This window comes from Carcharhinus amblyrhynchos, chromosome 16 (assembly GCF_965287045.1).
Source record: "Carcharhinus amblyrhynchos chromosome 16, sCarAmb.v2.hapA, whole genome shotgun sequence".
NCBI classification, from domain to species: domain Eukaryota; kingdom Metazoa; phylum Chordata; class Chondrichthyes; order Carcharhiniformes; family Carcharhinidae; genus Carcharhinus; species Carcharhinus amblyrhynchos.
This window is the reverse complement of record NC_137339.1, coordinates 13,170,603-13,191,622: the sequence shown is the minus strand read 5'-3', so window position 1 is coordinate 13,191,622 and position 21,020 is coordinate 13,170,603. Positions and strand designations below refer to the sequence as shown.

General features: G+C 41.3%; 1 protein-coding gene across 13 annotated transcripts in view; it reads left to right on the top strand.

Annotated features, from left to right (window-relative positions):
- Positions 1–21,020, top strand: part of LOC145353842 (nuclear receptor coactivator 3-like) — a 212,395-nt gene that overhangs the window by 76,900 nt on the left and 114,475 nt on the right. The gene's annotated exons all lie outside the window — the stretch shown is intronic.

The following is a 21,020-nucleotide window of genomic DNA, read 5'->3' as shown; positions in this document are numbered from 1 at the left end:
TAAGTTTTCCACATACCTCCAATTGCACTGGCTGATAACCTGCTGATGGCAGGCAGACCTTATATACTGAAGAATGTAAAGATAACTAAAATGTTTAACTTTGCTAGTTATGGTACAACTCTTCTTTAGAGCTGTAAAATGATCTAATTATAATCTTCCAGTGAATCTCTCAAATGTATACTGAATGATTGATTATATCAGAAATGAATTGTCTGTCTTCAGAGTAATTTCAGCCAGCATTTTTTACTATTTACATTGTTCTCATTATTGTAATTATGCTGGTATATTGTAAATACGAGACTGAAGTTTAATATCTGCATCCAAGCCACTTTGTATAGATTTGAAGCATAGATACTTGACTTGCTCCTCACCATGTGTAATTGGGTATACTCTTGATTTGAATTGCTACTAATGACCAGTACACTAAACTTAATCATGTAAATAACCTTCTTAATGGATTGCTTGTTTGGATGGATGGTAGTGTAATTTACATCAAATTGGGTAGTTATTCTCTCATTCTTTCATCCATCCCCCTCCTCTGCACCTGCCCTCCCTTAAGAAGCCCTCCATACACAACTGAAGACCAATGGAATCCTGTCACAATCAATCATCCTATATATTCTACTTATTATCATCTTAGTCTCATGTAAATTTTGATGATTAGACTTTTTTAGAAAACAAAAATGACAAGTCACTTTCTTGCAAGTAATTAATAAGTGGGAATGAGTTCAAGGTAGGTCTTGTGGTTCAGGTGATGTTTGGAAGGCAGTTAAGTGAAACTCCAGGTTTTTGTCGTTCTCCAAGCTATTTGATTGAAGTCCAGCCTTGTACTCACTGCCAGATAATTGTTCTATATTTAAAAATCTGAGTTCATGCTTAGATGAGTAACTTAGACATGACATATATAATTGCTTGTGCTTGTCCCCTTTGGATTGCTATGGAACACCAAGTATTATAGTTTGTAATGTGCTAGCACTGCACTGATATTTCATGTGAACATAGTACAGTTATAAAAAGCAAACTGCTTGCTAGACATCTGAAATAGGCAGAGGAAGTGTTGAATATATGAAGCTGATCAGTGCTGACTGGGAAAGATTTGATAACTTAGGTAATGCTTTGAAAGACCAAACTTGATATGTTCACCTATCCTGATTGACCAGCTTTTATTTCAGCATTTTCTGTATCGATTATCAATACATACTGCAGTTTAAATTGCTTTCTAAATGAACTTTTTTTGTTTAAAGACTCTAAGGCTCTTTTATATGAATGGTTATTGTTGAAGTAATGCACACTTGAGTTTCTGAAAGATGTATAATCACTATGGTAATGTCTTTTAAGTGAGATTGTGCTTTTAAATCTTCAATCCCTGCAAGTATTCATGTTAATTACAAAATTAAGATGGGATGTTATGCATAATTGTGTTTTCATAGAATCCCTACAGTGCAGAAAGAGGCCATTCAGCCCATCATGTCTGCACCGACCACAATCCCACCCAGGCCCTACCCCCATATCCCTCTAACCTATGCATCTCAGGGCACTAAGGGTAATTTTTTTTTAGCATGACCAATCAACCTAACCCGTACGTCTTTGGACTGTGGGAGGAAACCAGAGTACCCAGAGGAAATCCATGCAGACACGAGGAGAATGTGCGAACTCCACACAGACAGTGACCCGAGCTGGGAATTGAACTCAGGTCCATGGAGCTGTGAAGCAGCAGTGCTAACCACTGTGTTACCGTGTTTCATTTTGCTTCTAAAAGAATTGAAACAGTTGGCCATGTTTGGAGTCGAACAGCTTAAATTAGTGCATTACCTCTTTGTTTTCTTGTGACCGGCTAATAACCTGAAATAAGAATATTCAAAAGAAACTCTTTGTAAAGTGCCCGGCATGCCTTTGAGAGTTGGCAAAGTGTTACATAGTTAATTAATTACTTTAAATTGTTTCTTGATGGACAAATCAATACTTGTATATAAATTGCTTGGTTACCTTTTCTGGTGAGTGACTACTTTCACTAAGTGACTATGGGGCAGCACAGTGGTTAGCACTGCTGCCTCACAGCTCCAGGAACCCAGGTTCGATTCCTGGCTTGGGTAACTGTCTGTGTGAAGTTTGCACATTCTCGCTGTCTCTGCATGGGTTTCCTCTGGGTGCTCTGTTTCCTCCCACAAAGATGTGCTGGTTAGGTTCATTGGCCATGCTAAATTGCCCCTTAGTGTCCCGGGATGTGCAGGTTGGAGGGATTAGCAGGGTAAATGTGTAGGATTAGGGCCTGGAGTGGGATTGTTGCTGGTGCAGACTCAGTGGGCCAAATGGCCCCCTTCTGCACTGTAGGGTTTCTATTGTCAGAGCAACATAGGAGTAGGCCATTCAGCCCCCTTGAGCCTGCACAATCATTTAATTAGATCATGGCTGATCATCTCCTCAGCACCATTGTCCTGCACGCTCCCTGCATCCCTTAATGTTATCTCGAAGTCTCTCGACTCCTGCATTGAACAGATTCAGTGACTAAGCTTCCGTAACCTAGACTGGTAGATACTACCTACGATGAACCTAGTAACAGCTTCTGCCTCAAATGAAAATGAATCTGAAGATGCACTGGCCACAAAGGTTGTACCAGAATTTGTGGTTCACTGGATGATACAGGCGTACATGCTGTGATATATTATGTGGAACTACAGTGTAGTTGGTGTCGAGCGTCTGATATATCAGATACTAGTATTGCATATCTTTTGGGAAGATTTCTATACAGCATACATCCTTTGTGTGTTCAGGAGCAATGTAGACAATGTGACAAATGTGGTCAAAAGAAAAAACTGGTGTACAGGTTACGTTAGTTTTATTCAGACAATTTGGGTAAAATTTGCTGATTGGGGAATTTCAAATGCAAGCATTTTGTTAAGCTCATTTCATGTTTCTATGACCTTTTAATGCTGGTTTAAAACATTTGTCTAGAAATCAACCCTGCTCACAAAACTGGGCATATCCTCCAGATAGAATTAACGAGGTTGGAGAGTTGCAATTGATTGGGGAAACGTTTAGAGGATGATCTTCACAGTGTTGTAGTTTCTTAGGTGCACAGGCATGATAAGCATGTTTTAAAATGTTACCTTTTGAGAATGCTGAATATATTAAGAAGTGGACTATTGTGTACCAGCCAAATTTATAAATCATTTGGTATTAGTTTTTCAATTTTTTATTCGATTATTCTAAAATTAGATTCACATGGTTGGATGACTAGAACACTCATTTTAAAAAATGGCTTAACTTTTGTGATTCAATTTTTGACTCTATTAACAAAATTGCAGCAGGTTTCCCCTCTCCATCAGTCCACATTTTTAATGCGGAGAAGGAAAACCTATTGTGCCGATTGCAGTGATTGATAGAATACTTTACCTTGGAAACTTGGACTGTTGCCTAACCGTGCAAGTTCAAGCACAGTTTGTGCCCCATCAGGCTCAAAATGGAAACTTGCTCCCAAAAGTCAATCTGGCTTTTGCAGACAGGGTTGCACAGGCAAACAGCAATAAGTTGTAAAGGGAGAGCCATTCTGTTCCAGAATTGGAGAACAGAATGTGGACAGCTAATTCTGTTGAAGTGAAATGAGATGATCAGCTGAAGTTGCATTGCACTGTTCAGTTTTTAAATTGTGTATCAATATGTGAGCATTAGTAATACCATGTGAAATAAATGACTGATCGTATCTGTTACAATGTTAACATTTCATTTTACTATAGAATAAGGGATTTCACAAATCAAATTATTCCTTTTCTAGTGTTAACTCAGTCCGCTGCCAGTGATGTTGAAGAAAAACAAGAGCAAAAGGCAGATCTGTGGCGTCTGGATTATAAATGGTCTTATTGTTGCTTCTGGATCTATCTTTTACGGCAGTTGATTCACACTGCTCTATATTTATTTGTATAATAGCAAGATGATTGACCACTTGCAAGAGTGATCCATGCTAATGAACCATTTATCTAAACATTGTAAAATTAGATTGTACGTTCTCCAGTTGCTTGCTTTTCCATCCTTTGCGTCTTTCTTTATTCTGTTCTTCTCACTGATCATTTCAGCTTTCAATCTGATTTTTCCCGTTTTATTTCAAATCCCCATGAATTCAGTATGATACTTTTTTCCATTTCGCTACTTGCATTTATTTCTTTTGTATGCTTCAAGTTGCTTTATTTTGGACTTGCTTAATCTGTCAGCAAAATTGCATGCTGTTGTAAGTGCTGTGAATCTGGAATTGCTGTTTAGCATTGGACTCCCTGAAGAATATGAAAACTTCTCATGGCTCCCTGAAAATGAAAACCTCTTAAGATCAAATCAGAGAACTTGGTTTTTATTCTCATTTACCTTTGGGATAGCCTTTCCTCTCGATTTGAACTGTGTAAGTTTGCAGAACTTACAACTTTGCATCACAGAAAGGGTTGATTGTATATGTGCCAATTCTTTGCGAGAGCATTCCAAAATAAATCCCTTTTCCTTGCTTTTCCCCATACGCCTATCTCGCTGTCTTCCTCTAAAATGTGTTCGCACAAATCTTTGAAGGTGGCAAGAAAAGTTGAACGTTTTTTTAAGAACACATGGGAGTCCTTGGTTTTATTAACTGAGGCATTGAGTACAAAAGCAGGGAAGTTGTACTAAACCTTTATAAAGCTGGTTAGGTTACTTTTTTTTTCAGTTCTGTACACCAGACTTGAAGGATGTCAAAATGTCTTAAAGATTGTAATTATCCTCTGCACTAAAACGCTACTGGGGTGAGAGACAGCAGTCATATGGAGCGATTAGAGTTGTCTCCTTAAAGCAGAGGAGGTTGAGAGGTAATAGGTATTTATTATGAAGCATTTTGGCATTGTTAATTATCAAAAACCTGTTTCTAGTCATGCAGGGCCAGTTATCAGAGGACATTGATTGGAGGGATCTTGACAAGAACAAAAGGCAATGTAAAGGAATATGTTCTTAAAAAGCAAGTTGTTGTGATCTGGTATGCACTGCATAAAAGGGTAGTGCAAGCCGGTTTTAAACCTTTCAAAGGGGTTTGGATAGGCTTGAAAAGGAGAAATTTGTAGGACAAGTGGCAAAGATTAGAGAGCCAAATTACAGCCCCTTACATTCTCTAAAATTTCATGGCTATTATTTTAACTCCTCTACTGGGTGAAAACCTACCAAATGGCCGTAAGTATGAGGAAAACAACTTTCTCCCCAAACTACTGCCATATCTCAAAGATAAACTGCTCTTCTGAGCAGGCAGCCCCCCCCCCCCCCCCCCCCCCCCCCCAAGTCACGAGTCATTAAATACGTAGATCAGGGTTCATTGCTGTGAGGGTGATTGTGTGTTAGAAGAGGGCTGCAAAGTTTAAAATTTTTATATTGGATTTCCTTGTGAGCCAGAATGGGCAAGGGTGTAGGTTCATGGCTGTGTTCTTCACCTGATTATCTTCCACTCCCATCTAACAATCAAGTAGTGCATTTAGGTGGGTTTCTGATTTAATTTATGGAACCAAATCCCTGCAGTTAAGAGCGGCTGAATCTCCTGCTTCTGGGTGCACTGGCTATCCCCTGATGGATTCTGTGTTCTGTATCAGCTCCTCCTTTAAAATCATGGGCTTTTGAGTTGATGAATAACTTGCTGTCTAAAGAAATTTTGTTTCACCACTTTCATCATTTATTAACTCCTTTAAAATGGATGACCTGTGTCACTGACTTCCTAGCTGGTATAAACAACCTTCCACTATCACGCAGCCAAAATAATTCCTACTTTTAAAAAATCCAATTAAATTTTCCATTAATTAAAGGTACTGTAGCAGTATCTCAATCTCTTTGCTAGTAATTGCTTTAAAAGCTGAAGTGAAATGACATTTATAGAAGTAGGATAGACATTAAAAGGCTTGAAGAAGTCTGAGATGGACTCTCAAAAAATATGTTTTGGTCTCTCCCAGTATCTGAATCAGATATTAAAAAAGGTATGGTCATTGGATTTTAAGTGCTGAAGTTGTCAGTGCTTTTTATTTTAGGGTTATTTTGACAGTACAGTAGTATAGATTTGCCACATAAAACACTGTTATACTGGACAAGCAGTCTTTGTCAATTACACACCATTCTTTTTAGTAACTAATTTGTAGAACATGCACGAATGTAAAATAAGAAACAACACAAGGCACATTAGGTGCAAACTGGGCAACTTAAGTATGAAACACCAACATTTTTGTTAATTTGTTTCAGTCTTCATTATTATGCAGATGATTAGCTAAATCATTTTATACTAATCTGAGAAACTTGTGAATTATTTGTGTGCCAGTTAGTTACCACCCATTTGCCTTGTGGATGTCTGCATCTACAATATAAGCAGCATGTTGAATCAATTGTAGATCATGCCTACAGCCACACAAAAGAAAAAAAATCCTTTTGGATAGGGTCAAAGTGTATTCAGCATTGTGGTGTTCTGTTGATTGGCTGTTTCAGTTTCTAAAAAACTCTAAACTTTTGACCTTTGCCAAATGGAGCTATGTAGAATGCAGAGTAGTTGGCAAGAGCTAAAATGCTCTTTTCCTGTAGTGGGGTTATGTGGAGTTCTGGAAATGACTTTGCTGCATATTCACTTTCATTTATCAAAGCGAAGGGCGACAATTAGAAAATACAGGGTTTACTCTGTCTAATTTTTTAAAACTGCTTTATATAAGTATGAGGAACCTTCATGTGCCTCTGGGCAAAAGTGTTTTATTCTCCAGTGCATTGTTTCTCATCAGTGCAGTACTCTTAACATAATTAGTTTAAATTACCAAAGCTTCACATAACCAGGAATGCACTATATTTGGATATATTTCAAAATCCCATTCCAGGGGCTCTTCTGAAGTATTATCTCTCGCTCTGCTACTGTCTGAAATGTTCTGCAAGAGCATGTTCTCTGAATAGGCAGGACTTTCTACTGAAGTTAATCTAAATTAGGATACAATTTTTTTTTACGTATAGTTTCATTTGGATTGAAAACTTTATCAAACTGGGATTTAATACGATTAACAAAAAAAAGTGATCAACTTGGAGGTGTGCAAAAATAGCCTTTGACCCCCTCTACTTATTTTCTCTTTCTTTCTCCACACCCCTTTATGATGTTCCCCACAAATGTTGTCATAATTTTATAATTTAGTGATGGGTTGTTGTCCAGTTTCATTCTGATAACCTCACCACTGCTTCATTTAGGTTTGGTCAGGAGCATGATTTTAGACCCCCTTCCAGCCTTGGTGCAAACATGGGCAAAAGTGTTGAATTTCAGAGCTGAGGTGAGATTCATCAATGCAGCATTGAATGTGGCCTCAAGGAGCCAAATAAAACTGAAGCCAGTGCAGAACGGATGGGGGTGGGAAGTGAAGGAAGGGAAGAAGTTACTTTCCTGGTTAAAGTCTTGCCTGCAGAAAGCAAGATGGTTGTGATTGGTGGGAGACCAATCACCTCAGTCCAGGACATTGATGCAAGAGTTTCTCAGGTTAATGCCTTTGGCCAAATCATCTTCGGCTGCTTCTTTAACAGTCTTTCCTCCATTGTGAGGTCAGAAGTGTGATGTTTGCTGATGATTGATTCCACAAATCCTCAGTTCCATTGGTGACTCCTCAGTCATTGAAGCAGTATGTATCTATCTGCAGCAAGATAGATTGTCATTGAGGCTTGGGCTGAAATGTGCCATTTAACATTTGTGCCACAAGTGCCAGAAAGTACTGTCATGAATTCCCACACCATTAACATTCTGGGGTTGTCGTTGGCTAGAAATTTAATTGGATGAGCCGCATAAATACTGTGTTTATAAGAACAGGTTGAATGCTATAGGGTATTTCTGTGGCACGTCCTGACTCCCAAAAGCCTTTTTATATATTCAAGGTATATCAGGAGTGTGTTGGACTGCTCCCCAAGTGCCTGCAAGAGTGCCACTGCATCATGCTCAGAAAGCTTGACAAAGCAGTCTGCTTGATCTGCACTCCATCCACTATCTTAAATGTTCACTCCACCCATTGCCTGCACATTGGGGCTGCAGAAGTATCTGCAAAATGCACTTCAGCTCACCAAGGCTTCTTAGAGCACTTTTCAAGCTCACAGCCTGACTTGAAAATATTGTGCCATTCCTCCATTGTTGCTGGATCAAAATTCTGGAACTTCCTACTTAATAACGCTGCAGGTATATCTTTTCCATATGAACTGCAGCAGTTCAAGCATCAGCAGTTTTTCTATATCAGTGACACCCACATCCCTTGAACAAATATTTAAAATAAAGCCTTGTTCATGTGGTTATTTATGGTTAGACCTAAACAGGGAGTTAGTTTATTTAAGCATGGAAGTCATCACAGCTGAGTTCAATAATAGCAAAATATAGGTGTTGCTAACCTGAAATAAAAATAATTGCTGGAAAAACTTGGTAGGTCTGGCAGCATCTGAGAGAGAAACAGAGCTGCAGATTGGAAGTAATATGGTGGGGAAAAGAAGTGTTGAAAGCGGGGAGGGAGATGTAGAACAAAGGGGAAAATCTGGGATAGGGTGGAAGACAGGAGAGATTAAAAATCCAGAAGTCATGGGCCAAAAGGCAAAGAGAGAGGGGTAATAGTTGGAGTAAAGAAACAAAGCACGTGGCCAGAGTGAAAGTTACTGGCAGCTAAGTTCAATCCTGTTGTCATCTAATGCTCAGAAAATGCTCAGAAAACTTGCAGAAAATGTAGCTGGATAACATTTGGGAATAAGGACCTTAGAACACTCATACCTAGGACATTGTGGGAAATTGTTACCATTAAGTAGATAAGATTAACAAATTGAACCTAGGTTGGGGTTTGAACCTAGTTTCTTGCTGATCTGAATCCCTCGGTCAAGAGTCCATTGTTGATTGCTTTGTTTCGCAATCTAAACATAATCGATGTTTGAATTCAATCTAACACGCAGTAGTTCTGAACCACGAACTAGCCAAAACCTCTGCCAGATTCTTTTTAATGATTCACCTGAAGAGACATGCCAGAGTCATTCGGGTAGAAACTTGCTGTATGTTCCAAATCTTTTTTTCATGTCCTTTTTCTTTACAAATTTGTCATAATTTTGTGTTCCGTTTCTTGATCAGCATTCCTGTAGATTGAGAATCCTCAATTCTGGGTAATAACTCAGGTTCATTATTTAGTTTATTGAGCTGATTGGTTGGGGAGGTAATGGACAAACAAGATGACATGCAATTGAAAATTGGTAAAGGTTTTTAAACAAGTGCAGCAGCAGCATGTTCGGCCATGGTAAAACTGGAGGCAAGGAGCACACCAAGGCTAAGACTTGCTCTTCCAGAGCTGATCTCCAGTTCCCCGTTGGCTGCATCCACCTGTTGCTGCTGTGCAAGGACCACTATACCAAGCAGTTGGGTGCTGGGGCCCCTGTTTATCTGGCTGCTGTGCTGGAGTACCTGACCATCAAGATCTTTGAGCTGGCTGGCATCGTGGCTGGGGACACCCAAGAGCCACATCATTCCTCACCACTTGCACCTCACCATCTGCAATGATGAGGAACTCGGTAAGCTGCTGGGAAGGGACACCTTTGCCCTGACTGAGCTGCTGCTCAAGAAAACTGGGCACCCCAGCCAAGTTTATGCCTGAAGGAGAGGGGTGCAAACTGAGAAGAAAAATCAAGAGAAATTGAAGTTCTTTTATCATTGTTCCTTCTCTTCCTGACCTTTTCTGTGGGCTCAGACAATAACTGGCAATCTGCAGAAATCTTTGAGCGCTTGTTTGAGCTAGATACCAAAATGCGTTTTCGCACCTCAACTCAGAAATGAGTAGCTGCAATTGTAGAGAATTACCATGCCACCATCCTCTGCAGGACATATTTTTCTTAGGAAGTTGTGAACATGTTAAATAACACTGGGAAGAAGTTTACCCATTTGCTTATTGTGAAATATGAAAAATGAGAATAAAAATAGATTTATGATTTTGCATCATATAATTAATGAATTTTCCATTATCACTTAGGATAAAATATTTGTTTTCATAGTATTAAGTCAATCAGTAAGTTCCACCATCATACTTTTGGCATTGTACAGTCTGTAAATGCATAATCTTACATCAGCAGAAATATGACCTTAAATGTGCCTCCTTATGATTAAGAATTTAAAACACTGGACTAATTTGTGACTGAAAGTATTGACTTAGAAAAGATTGCGAACAGCTTCTGTTGGCATGCGTCACTTTTCGCCTCATCTCAGCTGACGAATCAGTACTCCGTGTTAAACATCACTTGGAGCAATTACTAAGGATGGCAAGGGTGCATGATGTACCCTGGTTGAAGAACTTAAATGTCCAGCACTAAGTGGCTCAGTCACACTACACAGATTGAGCTGGCAGGGTCCTGAAGGACATAGCTGATAGATTTGATCTATGCTAGGCGATGAAGGAATCAACAAGAGGGACAAACATGACCTCATCCTCAATATCTTGCCTGCTGCCGATGCATCTGTCTGTGATCATATCGATGACCACCACATAGTTCTTGTGAACGTGGAGTCTCGTCTTCACGTTGAGGATACCCTCCATTGTGCTGTTTAGCATTAGCACTGTGCTCAATGGTACCGACTTCAAATAGATCTCATAACTCTACGTAGACTGGGCATCCATGAGATGCTGTGGGCCACCAGCAACAGCAGAATTTTACTACAATCTGTATAATTCCTAGCATATCCCCCATTCTACCATTATCACTAAGTCAGGGGATCAACTCTGGCTCAAAGAAGAGTGAATATTTGCACTCCTGCCAAATCCAAAGACTGCTAACTTGCATTTTTCTAACGCCACTTACCGCCTCTTCTATCTCAGTTCGTTACTGCTGAAACTTGCCTCTATGGATTGAATTTTTTAAAAAGTGGTATTTCGATATCTCTGAAGAGGCACTAAATACCCCCATGTCACATGCAGAGAGCTTACAAAGGCCATCTTCTTTTCATAATGCAGGCTGGCCAACTAGAGTCTACTCAGCTGCCAGGAAAAAGGACCCTGCAAACTTCCTTTCAATTCTTAATGGTTGAGACATTGAACCTAGATGAGGAATACACATCACTTGTCAAAGATAATGTGGAAAGTTTGGAGTCATCAGCCATTGACTTGTTGCTTGTGTAACGAGTAACATTGCCTTGCTGTACTGCAAAATCTCAGCTTGCAATTTTACATCTAACTAGTAGCATCACAGAAAAAATAGCTCTATCCAGTTTGAATAGCTGGCCCCATCTGCACTGTTTTGCTGGAACGTCGGCATCATAGCCTACAGAACTGACTCATCTCTGTCTGCCCCTCATTGTGTGCAGTGAACACGACCAGAAAATTATGTAGCGTTGTTTTTGAGCCTGCCGACTTCTGCAAGGGAATACCTCTTTGGACTTTGATGCTGGACTCTCGAACCCTTGTGTAACACCATTCCTCTTCTCTGTGGTCTCTGCAATGTAAATCTTTCTTTATCCATGTTTTACTGTATGATTGCAAAGGGAATGATGTTGCAATACCCCCTCCTACATTTGAGTGTGTGCAAATAAATAACCCTTTGTCCTCATTTTGTCTTGAGCTTGCTGTAGGGTTATTAATAGAAATTGGATCACCCCAAAACTGAAGAGTTGGGGAAAATGCCACCACCTATAAAAGGGGAAGCAAACCCAAAACAGTTTCTGTTTATGGACAGTTGCTGAGAAGAGAAATTAGTGCTGTTTAGTTCAACCCACTCCTGTCCGCAGTAATATAACTCATTTTATTGGACATGTCTTAACCATCCGAGTAACTGTTTTCTCACTTGCCTGCATAGATTTATTTAATGGTTATACTTCATTTTGTTTTAATAACTAAAATATTCCTATAGGTTTAATGTTCTGCAATGTAAGTGCAAAAATACTTATGTAACTTCCCCATACCTTGCATGATTGCATTGTTGTAGCCATGACGTTCTACTGTAATTCATACAAGATTAATATCTGCATTATCTTACAATTAGGCAATTAATAAACATCAAAGTTTGGTTTAAGTCCATGCGTTCTTTCTTTGATAGCATAGATTTTACATTATCACCTACTGTTATTAGATAAATATCCATTTTTAATTTTATGGTACAAAGGAGCATCTTAAGCATGAGCTAATCTGAAACGGACATGATTTTAGGGTTGAGAGATCATGTTTGATGAATTTTAAATATTTCTCTGGAAAGTTGACAGACCTAGTAGATAGATGAGACACAGCAGACGTTATCTACAGGAATTCAGGAAGTCGTGTGACACTGTTCCCTACCTAAAAGCATGTTCTGTCTACAACTGACTCCATTATCATGTCTGCAAACAGCATGGCTTTGAGATGAAGACTAAAATCAAACTACCAAGCCATTGTCTTTATCAGCCTCTTGTATGGTGCAGTATCCTGGGTTTGATATCAATGCCGCGTCATTGCTCTGGAATACCTGAACACTCAATGGCAGGAGAAAATGACAGCGAAGTTCTTCATGGTGCTCAATACAACAGAAGGGAGAGCACCCTCCAGAAAATTTAGCTGCGCAGACCATGTTTCTCATGTGGATTCCTCCAGAATCCCAAGCAGATTTTCTCTGGAAAACTGTCTTGGAGCAGACAGCATCAAGGTGGTCAGTAAAAATGATATGGCAGTACCCTAAATAGAACTTCAATGAACTCCTGAATTGCAGACCACCTCTCTTGGGAAAACACTGGAGCCAACAGCACCACATGGAGACGAGCGTTGAAATTTGGTTCAGCATGTTCCGAGGGCCATCCATGGCAAATTCAAAATCCAATATGCCCAGAGGAAGGCTATTATGGCACAGCTGCAGAAGTTCCCCCAAGCACCAACAATGAAAACATGAGGGAGTATGAAAAGCTGGGAATGGAATTAAAAAGTAGAACCGACAAGGTGGTTATCTCTGGGCTACTGCCTGAACCGTGTGCAGATGGGCGTAGGGTTGACAGGATTAAGGAAGTGAATGGGTGGCTCAGGGATTGGTGTGGGAGGAATGGGTTTGAATTTATGGGGCATTGGCACCAGTATTGGGGTAGGTAGGACCTGTTCAGGCGGGATGGGGTTGGTCTGAACCGTGCTGGGACCAGAGTGCTGGCGAATCGAGTAAAGAGGACTGTAGACAGGGCTTTAAACTAATTAGGGGGGGGGAGGGTGCGAGGGTAGGTGACCTTACAAGGTCTAAAGTTAAGGAGAATGTACATCTAAGGGAAGAGGCCGAGGATGTCCCAATAATAGAGGGAGTAGGGGGCGTGAGGATAGTTGGTGGCGTTGCGGCAAATAGGGTCCAGGTGAAGGCTGGGATGAAAGCACTTTATCTGAATGCACGAAGCATTCGGAATAAAGTGGATGAGCTGATGGCGCAGATCGACACAAATGGATACGATCTGGTGGCCATTACAGAGACGTGGCTGCAGGGTGACAGGGACTGGGAGCTGAATGTACAGGGCTATCAAGTGTTTAGGAAGGACAGGCAGGAGGGAAAAGGGGGGCGCGTAGCTCTGCTGATTAAGGATAGCATCACGGTGGTAGCAAGGGATGATATTGGAGCCAAGGAGCAGAGGGTGGAATCGTTGTGGGTGGAGATTAGGAACAGCAAAGGGAGGAAGACGCTGGTGGGTGTCGTCTATAGGCCCCCGAATAATGATCTGGAGGTGGGGCGGGCTGTTAACGTGCAAATAAGTGCGGCGTGCAGGAATGGGACGGCCGTAGTTATGGGGGATTTCAATCTGCATATTGATTGGTCGACCCATGTTGGACGCGGGGGGCTCGAGGAGGAGTTCTTGGAATGCTGCCGGGATAGTTTCCTCGAACAGTGTGTGTTGGAGCTGACGAGGGAGCGAGCTATCTTGGATCTGGTGCTATGTATTGAAGCGGGTAGAATTAGGGACCTTGTGGTGAAGGATCCTCTTGGGGAGAGTGATCATTGTATGGCGGAGTTTCTGGTGCAGATGGAGGAGGAGAAAGTGGGTTCCCGGACACGCGTCCTTTGTTTGAATAGAGGGGAGTACGGTAGGATGAGAGAAGAATTGGCGAATGTGGACTGGGAGAGCGCGTTGGAGGGAGGGTCTGTTGAGGAGCAGTGGAGGATCTTTAAGGGGATCTTTCTTGGTGCTCAACGGAAATTTATTCCGATGGTCAAAAAGGATAGTAGGAGGAGAGGTAATAAGCCGTGGATAACGAAGGAGGTGAAGGAAAGTGTTAAACTAAAAGCGGAGGAATTTAGAGTAGCTAAGAGTAGTGGGCGAGAAGAGGATTGGGAGAGGTTTAAATGTCAACAAAGATTGACAAAAGTTGATAAGGAAGGGTAGGAGAAACTATGAAGCTGGGCTAGCGCTTAATATAAAAAAGGATAGCAAGAGTTTTTGTAAATATACAAAAAGGAAGAGGCTGGCTAGGGTGAACGTTGGTCCTTTAGAGGATGAGAAAGGGGACCTAGTGGTAGGGGATGGGGATATGGCTAAGGTATTGAATAACTTTTTTGTTTCTGTCTTCACGGAGGAGGACGTGAATAATTTGCCGGGTGTTAGCGATGGAAAGGTGGTAGGACTGGAGGGTCTTAATGACATTACTGTTACTAGAGAGGCGGTGCTCGACAGACTGGAGGGGCTGATTGTGGACAAGTCCCCAGGACCGGATGGAATGCATCCGAGGGTTCTGAAAGAAATGGCGGAGGTGATAGTGGATGCCTTGGTGGTTATTTTCCAAACGTCGCTGGATTCCGGGGAAGTGCCGGAAGATTGGAAAACGGCTAATGTTACGCCGTTGTTTAAGAAGGGTGCCAGGCAAAAGGCGGGGAATTATAGGCTGGTTAGTTTAACGTCTGTGGTAGGTAAAATGTTAGAATCTGTCATTAAGGAGGAAATTGCGAGGCATCTTGAAGGGAATTGCTTGATAGAGCAGACGCAGCACGGTTTCATTAAAGGGAAGTCGTGTCTGACAAATTTACTGGAGTTCTATGAGGATGTGTCTAGGGCGGTGGATAGAGGAGAGCCGGTGGATGTGGTCTTTCTAGATTTTCAGAAGGCGTTTGACAAAGTACCTCACAAGAGGTTATTGCAGAAGGTCGAGGGACATGGAGTTGGGGGTAGGGTGTTAGCGTGGATAGAGGATTGGTTGTCAAATAGGAGGCAGAGCGTGGGGGTCAACGGGTGCTATTCGGATTGGCGGATGGTAACTAGTGGAGTGCCCCAGGGGTCGGTGCTGGGGCCTCAGCTTTTTACCATTTATATAGATGATCTGGAGGAGGGAACCGAGTGTAGAGTGTCGAAATTTGCTGATGACACCAAGATTGGGGGAATGGCAAATTGTGCGGAGAGTGTGGAGAGTCTGCAGAAGGATCTAGATAGGCTGGGCGAATGGGCCAGGAAATGGCAAATGGAATTTAATGTTGGCAAGTGCAAGGTGGTCCACTTTGGTAGGAAGAATGGTAGGAAGGACTATTACTTACGTGGAGAAAAACTGCAGCAGGCGACGGTGCAGAGGGACCTCGGGGTCCTTGTGCATGAGTCGCAAAAACCCAGCTTGCAGGTGCAGCAGGTGGTCAGGAAGGCGAATGGGATGCTGGCCTTCATAGTGAGGGGGATTGAATATAAAAGTAGGGAGGTCTTGCTGCAGCTGTATAGGGCATTGGTGAGGCTGCAACTGGAGTACTGTGTGCATTTTTGGGCGCCGCACCTGTGCAAAGATATTTTGGCCTTGGAGGGAGTGCAGAGGAGGTTTACTAGGCTGGTACTGGAGTTGAGGGGGTTGAGCTATGAGGAGAGGCTGAATAAACTGGGCTTGTACTTGTTAGAGTTTAGAAGAATGAGAGGAGATCTCATTGAGACGTATAAGATGATGAATGGGATGGATAGGATAGAGGTGGAGAGACTCTTCCCGCTCAAAAAAGACAGTAGGACTAGGGGGCACAGCCTCAAGATAAAAGGGGAGCGGTTTAGAACGGAGTTGAGGAGGAACTTCTTCACTCAAAGGGTGGTGAATCTCTGGAATTCTCTGCCCGTTGAAGTGGTGGAGGCTGCCTCGCTAAATATTTTTAAGAAGCGGGTTGATGGGTTTTTGATAGGAGAGGGGATTAAGGGTTATGGGGAGAGGGCGGGAAAGTGGAGCTGAGCCACGACAGATCAGCCATGATCTTATTGAATGGCGGGGCAGGCTCGAAGGGCTGGATGGCCTACTCCTGCTCCTATTTCTTATGTTCTTATGTTCTAACTGTTAGTCCTATGGGTGCGTATTCTGATCACTCATCAAACTTGCCTGTCATGGGAGGACCCACAGAAGACAATGAAATAACTTGTAGCTTGGACATGTTTGAATAAAGAGGACTCAACTACCATTACCACCACGCAATAGAACATTACATATGCCCATGGGCTAGGCGGGAATGTATTTAAAATCAGCGAACAAATGTTGATTGGGAGAAAGTAATGACTGACAACTCGACACTTAACCATGCAAAACTAATCAATTACTGGTACTGTGTCACAAGATCGAATTTGGACTGGCTGTTTATAATGTTTGTGACTGATTTTAGAGAAAGGAATTGTGTACAAATTTACAACTCTGGTTCAAACTGCTGGTGACAAATGATTAATATCACTGCACAAAAATTAAAAGGATCTTGACAAGCTTGATTAGCAGGCAAAACAGTGTCAAATGCATCTTGCTGCAGCCAAATGTCAAGTTATGATATTTGGCAGAACACAAGCTGATGTGTGTTATGTATGAAATGGGCATATCTTTGGTGCAGTAGAGAATCTCAGGTTTTAATGGATTACTCACTAAAATAGCCAGCACAATATTCTCAGACTGTTGTTAAAAACAAAAAGCAAATGGAATACTAAGATGCCTAGCCAGTGCCATAGTTTATAACTGGAATTGAAGTACAGATCAGTTGTGACCTAGTAGATTGCAGGACATACTTGAGAGCCTTAATGACCAACGGCTGTTACTGACTAAATCTAAGAAGGTCTTTCTAAAACTGTATTTGACCTGGTTAGTCTACATCTGTAGTACGGCACGGAATTTTGTTCTTTCTATTTAAAAGTATGGTCGGTTATTGAAGTAACCTCAAACAGTTGATTTTCGAAAATTAAGATAATGATGTATGAAGAAAGATTGACAACTTGGATCATTTCTAGAAATGTAGGCCTAGACCATTCAGTCTCTGGAGTCTTACATAATTTAGTTAACATATGGGTGATCTATATCTTGAATCAATCTACTTTGGTTGCTTGGCTGTCAATATCCTTACCAAATAAATATGTCGATCTCAGCATTGACTGTTTCTCTTAGCCTTGATATTGCTTTTTGGAGTGATATTTCCAGGTATCCACTACCTTTTCATATGAAGGATTTCTTCCTGACATCACCCTGAACAGTTGAGGTCTAAGTTTAAGTTATGGCTCCATGTTCTGAACTTGGGGAAATTGTTTCTCTCCACTCGCACTATCCAAAACTTTAATTTTAAACACATCACTTGGATCAGCCCTTCATCATCTTTATTGGTGGGCATGGAAGCCCAGGCCAGGCAATCTGCTGTCATGCATTCTGTCTTTCTCTCTGAGAAGACAATGAGAAGATGATAAGCTTGTTTCAACTTACAAAAGATTTTGACAAATTGGACCTAAGGGTTTCTGCTTGTATCATTTAAGCCCAACAGGTCACATCTGCAGATGTAGACAACAAAAAAGAGTTATAAGAAAACTCTTAATTTCCTAAAAATGTTATAAGAATGTGGAACTAGTTTGTTGCCATAGGTGGTGGTGGTGCAAGAAATTTTTAACAAAAGTTAGGCAGGTGATGGTCAATAAGTGAAATTTGTGATAATTAGATAGATGGACTGGGTGGACTGAGTTCCTCACTTATCTGAAACTTGCGTTGTTATACACTGATGAATTGAAATCAAACAGAAATGGAGAATGCTGGAAAAACTCAACATGTAGTCAGCATTAGTGAAGGAAAAACTGACCTTTCATCAGCACTGAAAGCTTCAACCTATCGGCTGTGCTGGACTAAATTGGTGGAACATTATCCATTTACTTATAAGATGAAAGGGATTTGAAGACAAGGATAGCTAATTAGAAATTCTACCTAGATAAAAACCAATGTGTGTTATGTTGTCATGGGGAAGGGGCAGCAAAAGCCATTTGAGATCAGTTCACAGGTTTTGCTAGAAATCAATGAATATTACAGGCTGACAAGAACAGCTGAGTGGTCAGCAGACAGAAAAACTGCTTGAATTTGTTGGCTACTTCTGCTCAATGCAGCCTCCAGTTGGAGACACACCCTGCAGGCAGTTGAGGATTCCAGGAGAATTCATCTGGCATGGCCAGGGGAGAAGAATTATTAGAATAGGTTTTACTGCTAATGGTAGATTTAAGGAACTCTCTGAAAACCAAGCAAAGCAACTGGAGACAGCCATTCAGCAAAATAGGACATGGGAATCCACCAGAAGTTAGGAGTAATTGCAGAAAGTTACCAAGGCTCCTCTGCCAGTAGCTTCCAAACCTGCAACCTCTACCATCTAGGACAAGGGCAGCAAACGCGTGGGAACACCATCTGCAAATTCCACTCCGAATCTCACACCATCCTGACTTGGAACTATATCGTCACTGGGTCAAAATCCTGGATCTTCCTTCCCAACAGCACTGTGGATGTACCTACACCAGATGTAATGCAGCGGTTCAAAAAAGCTACTCACCTCCATCCTCCAGGAAATTAGGGATGGGAAAGAAATGCTGGCCTTGTCAACAGAGCCCATTTCCCATAGAAGAACTAAAAGAACACTTCTCAGCAAATATGTACTTCACATATCCTTGATTTTAAATCTCTGCACTTCTGATATTTTAATATACCAGAGAAATACACTGCAGGCATACAGTAAGCCTGCACTTAGTGGTTCCGTGTTGAAAATTGTGACTTATGAACAGGAGTAGGCCATTCAGCCCCTTAAGCCATTCAATAAGATAATGACTGATCTGATTGTAAGCTCAACTCCACATTCCTGCCTATCCCTGATAATCTTTCACCCCCTTAGCAAGAATCTATCTACCTCTGCCTAAAAATATTCAAAGACTCTCCTTCGACTGTCCTCTGAGGAAGAATGTAAAAGATTCACTATCAATTTGTCCTATCTCTGCCTTAAATTGACTATCCCTTATTTTTAGCAGTAATTCCTAATTCTTGATAATTGCCCTTAAGCTTAAAATACTAGTCTTGGCCCCACTCTTATCCCCCTGAAGCAAGAAGCTGGAGATGCTTGCCATGGGAACGAGCCTGCTGCTTCAGCTCAGGGTTTCCTGCTCTCCTTTTTCATTTCTTGCACGACAATAGTGACCGCACTTCATTGAAGTGCTACTTTGGCAGTTAAGCGCTTTGAGACATCCAGTGGTCAAGAAAGATTGCTATTTTTCCCACTTGGATCATATTCTGAACCAGAATTTGATGGTTTAGCTCACTTCAATGGGAGTGATAATTGGAGGTAATGCATTCTGTATCTGTGCCTTAGGTTAAGGAGGTGAAAAATCTGCCAGAGCTCCTATTCCTAATTCAAATTCTCACTCACCTGATGGAGGAGTGCTGTGAAAGCTTGTGGCTTGTGCTATCAAATAAACCTCTTGGACTATAACCTGGTGTTGTGAGACTTCTTACTCTGTCATGATTATCAGATCGTAATTATTCATTTTTATTTGTACCATCAGTTCAATTATTTTGTTTCAAATGCTGCATACATTTCAGGTAGAGAGCCTTTAGTTTAGTCCATTTATTATTTTTTTGTAACCTCTGGCCTTGACAGCTGCTTTACTCTTAAACTTATTTCTACATCCTTGTTATTTTTATATTACTTCCCATATTAATATCTTTCTTTCTTGCCTTGTACTTTTTAGTGTATCGCATTTTCCAAAAGTCAATTCGTCGCTCCCATTAATTAGTTTAAAACCCCCTCTATGTTATCAGTTATGCACCTTGTGAGAACACCAGTCCCAGCACAGTTCTGGCTTAGATAGTCCCAATGCTACAGGTCCCACTTTCCCCAATACCAGTAACAGTGCTTCACAAACCAGAACTCAGTTCTTCCACACCAGTCTATGAGCCAAGCATTCATTTCTCTAAGCTTATTTGTGCTGTGTCAATTTGCCTGTAGCTCCAGTAAAATTGGTCTTACCTACATTGTTGATCCTACATGTAGCATGAGCACTGGATCTTCCCCTTCTCCTTGCAAGTTCTGCTGCAGCATTGAGCAGATACCTAAACCCTGACACTGTCAAGCAACACGACTGTCTATATTTATGCTATCTACTCTTGTTGTCTACTATAGAGAACAATATCCATCTGCCTAACTATGTTATCCTCTATCACTATCACATTCCACTTCACTCCCCCATTTGAGTGATGTCCTTTTCCATGGTCAATCTGTCCGTTCAACTTGCAGTCTTTCTCCCTATCCACACAGGTAGCAGACACCTCGTACAAAATTAGGGGCTGAAGTTTCCCCATCATTGCATACTGTTGCTCCTTATGTGCTTGCTCTGTCACATCGTCTTGTTCCTGAACATTGATCAATCCAAAGCTCTGCCTATCCTAAAGTCTACTATGACTGCCTCCTGGAACAAATTGCTCAGGCAATTCTCCTCCTCCCTGATATCATGCAATGTCTACAACTCAGACTCCAGCTCAGCAACTTGGAGCTGAAATTGCCTAAGTTCAAGCACTTTCTCTGTAAATATGGTTGTTCCGGATTGTGATGCATTCCACAGGTTCCCATATGCTGCAATAGCAGCACACCACCAGGCCTGCCATTTCTGTCTGACCTTGCTTATTTAATTAGTCGCTTAGTTAATAGTTTACACAAGTAATAGAAAGTTGACTTACTTATCTTAAAGACAGGCAAGAAAAGTCACCAACCACTAGAATCTGAAATTCACACCTGAACTGTTTTCTCAACTCCTCACTCAATCTACATCTCGTGCTGACATCGTCATATGTCCCGTAGGCATAGTGTTTAAGCTGGAGTTAGGT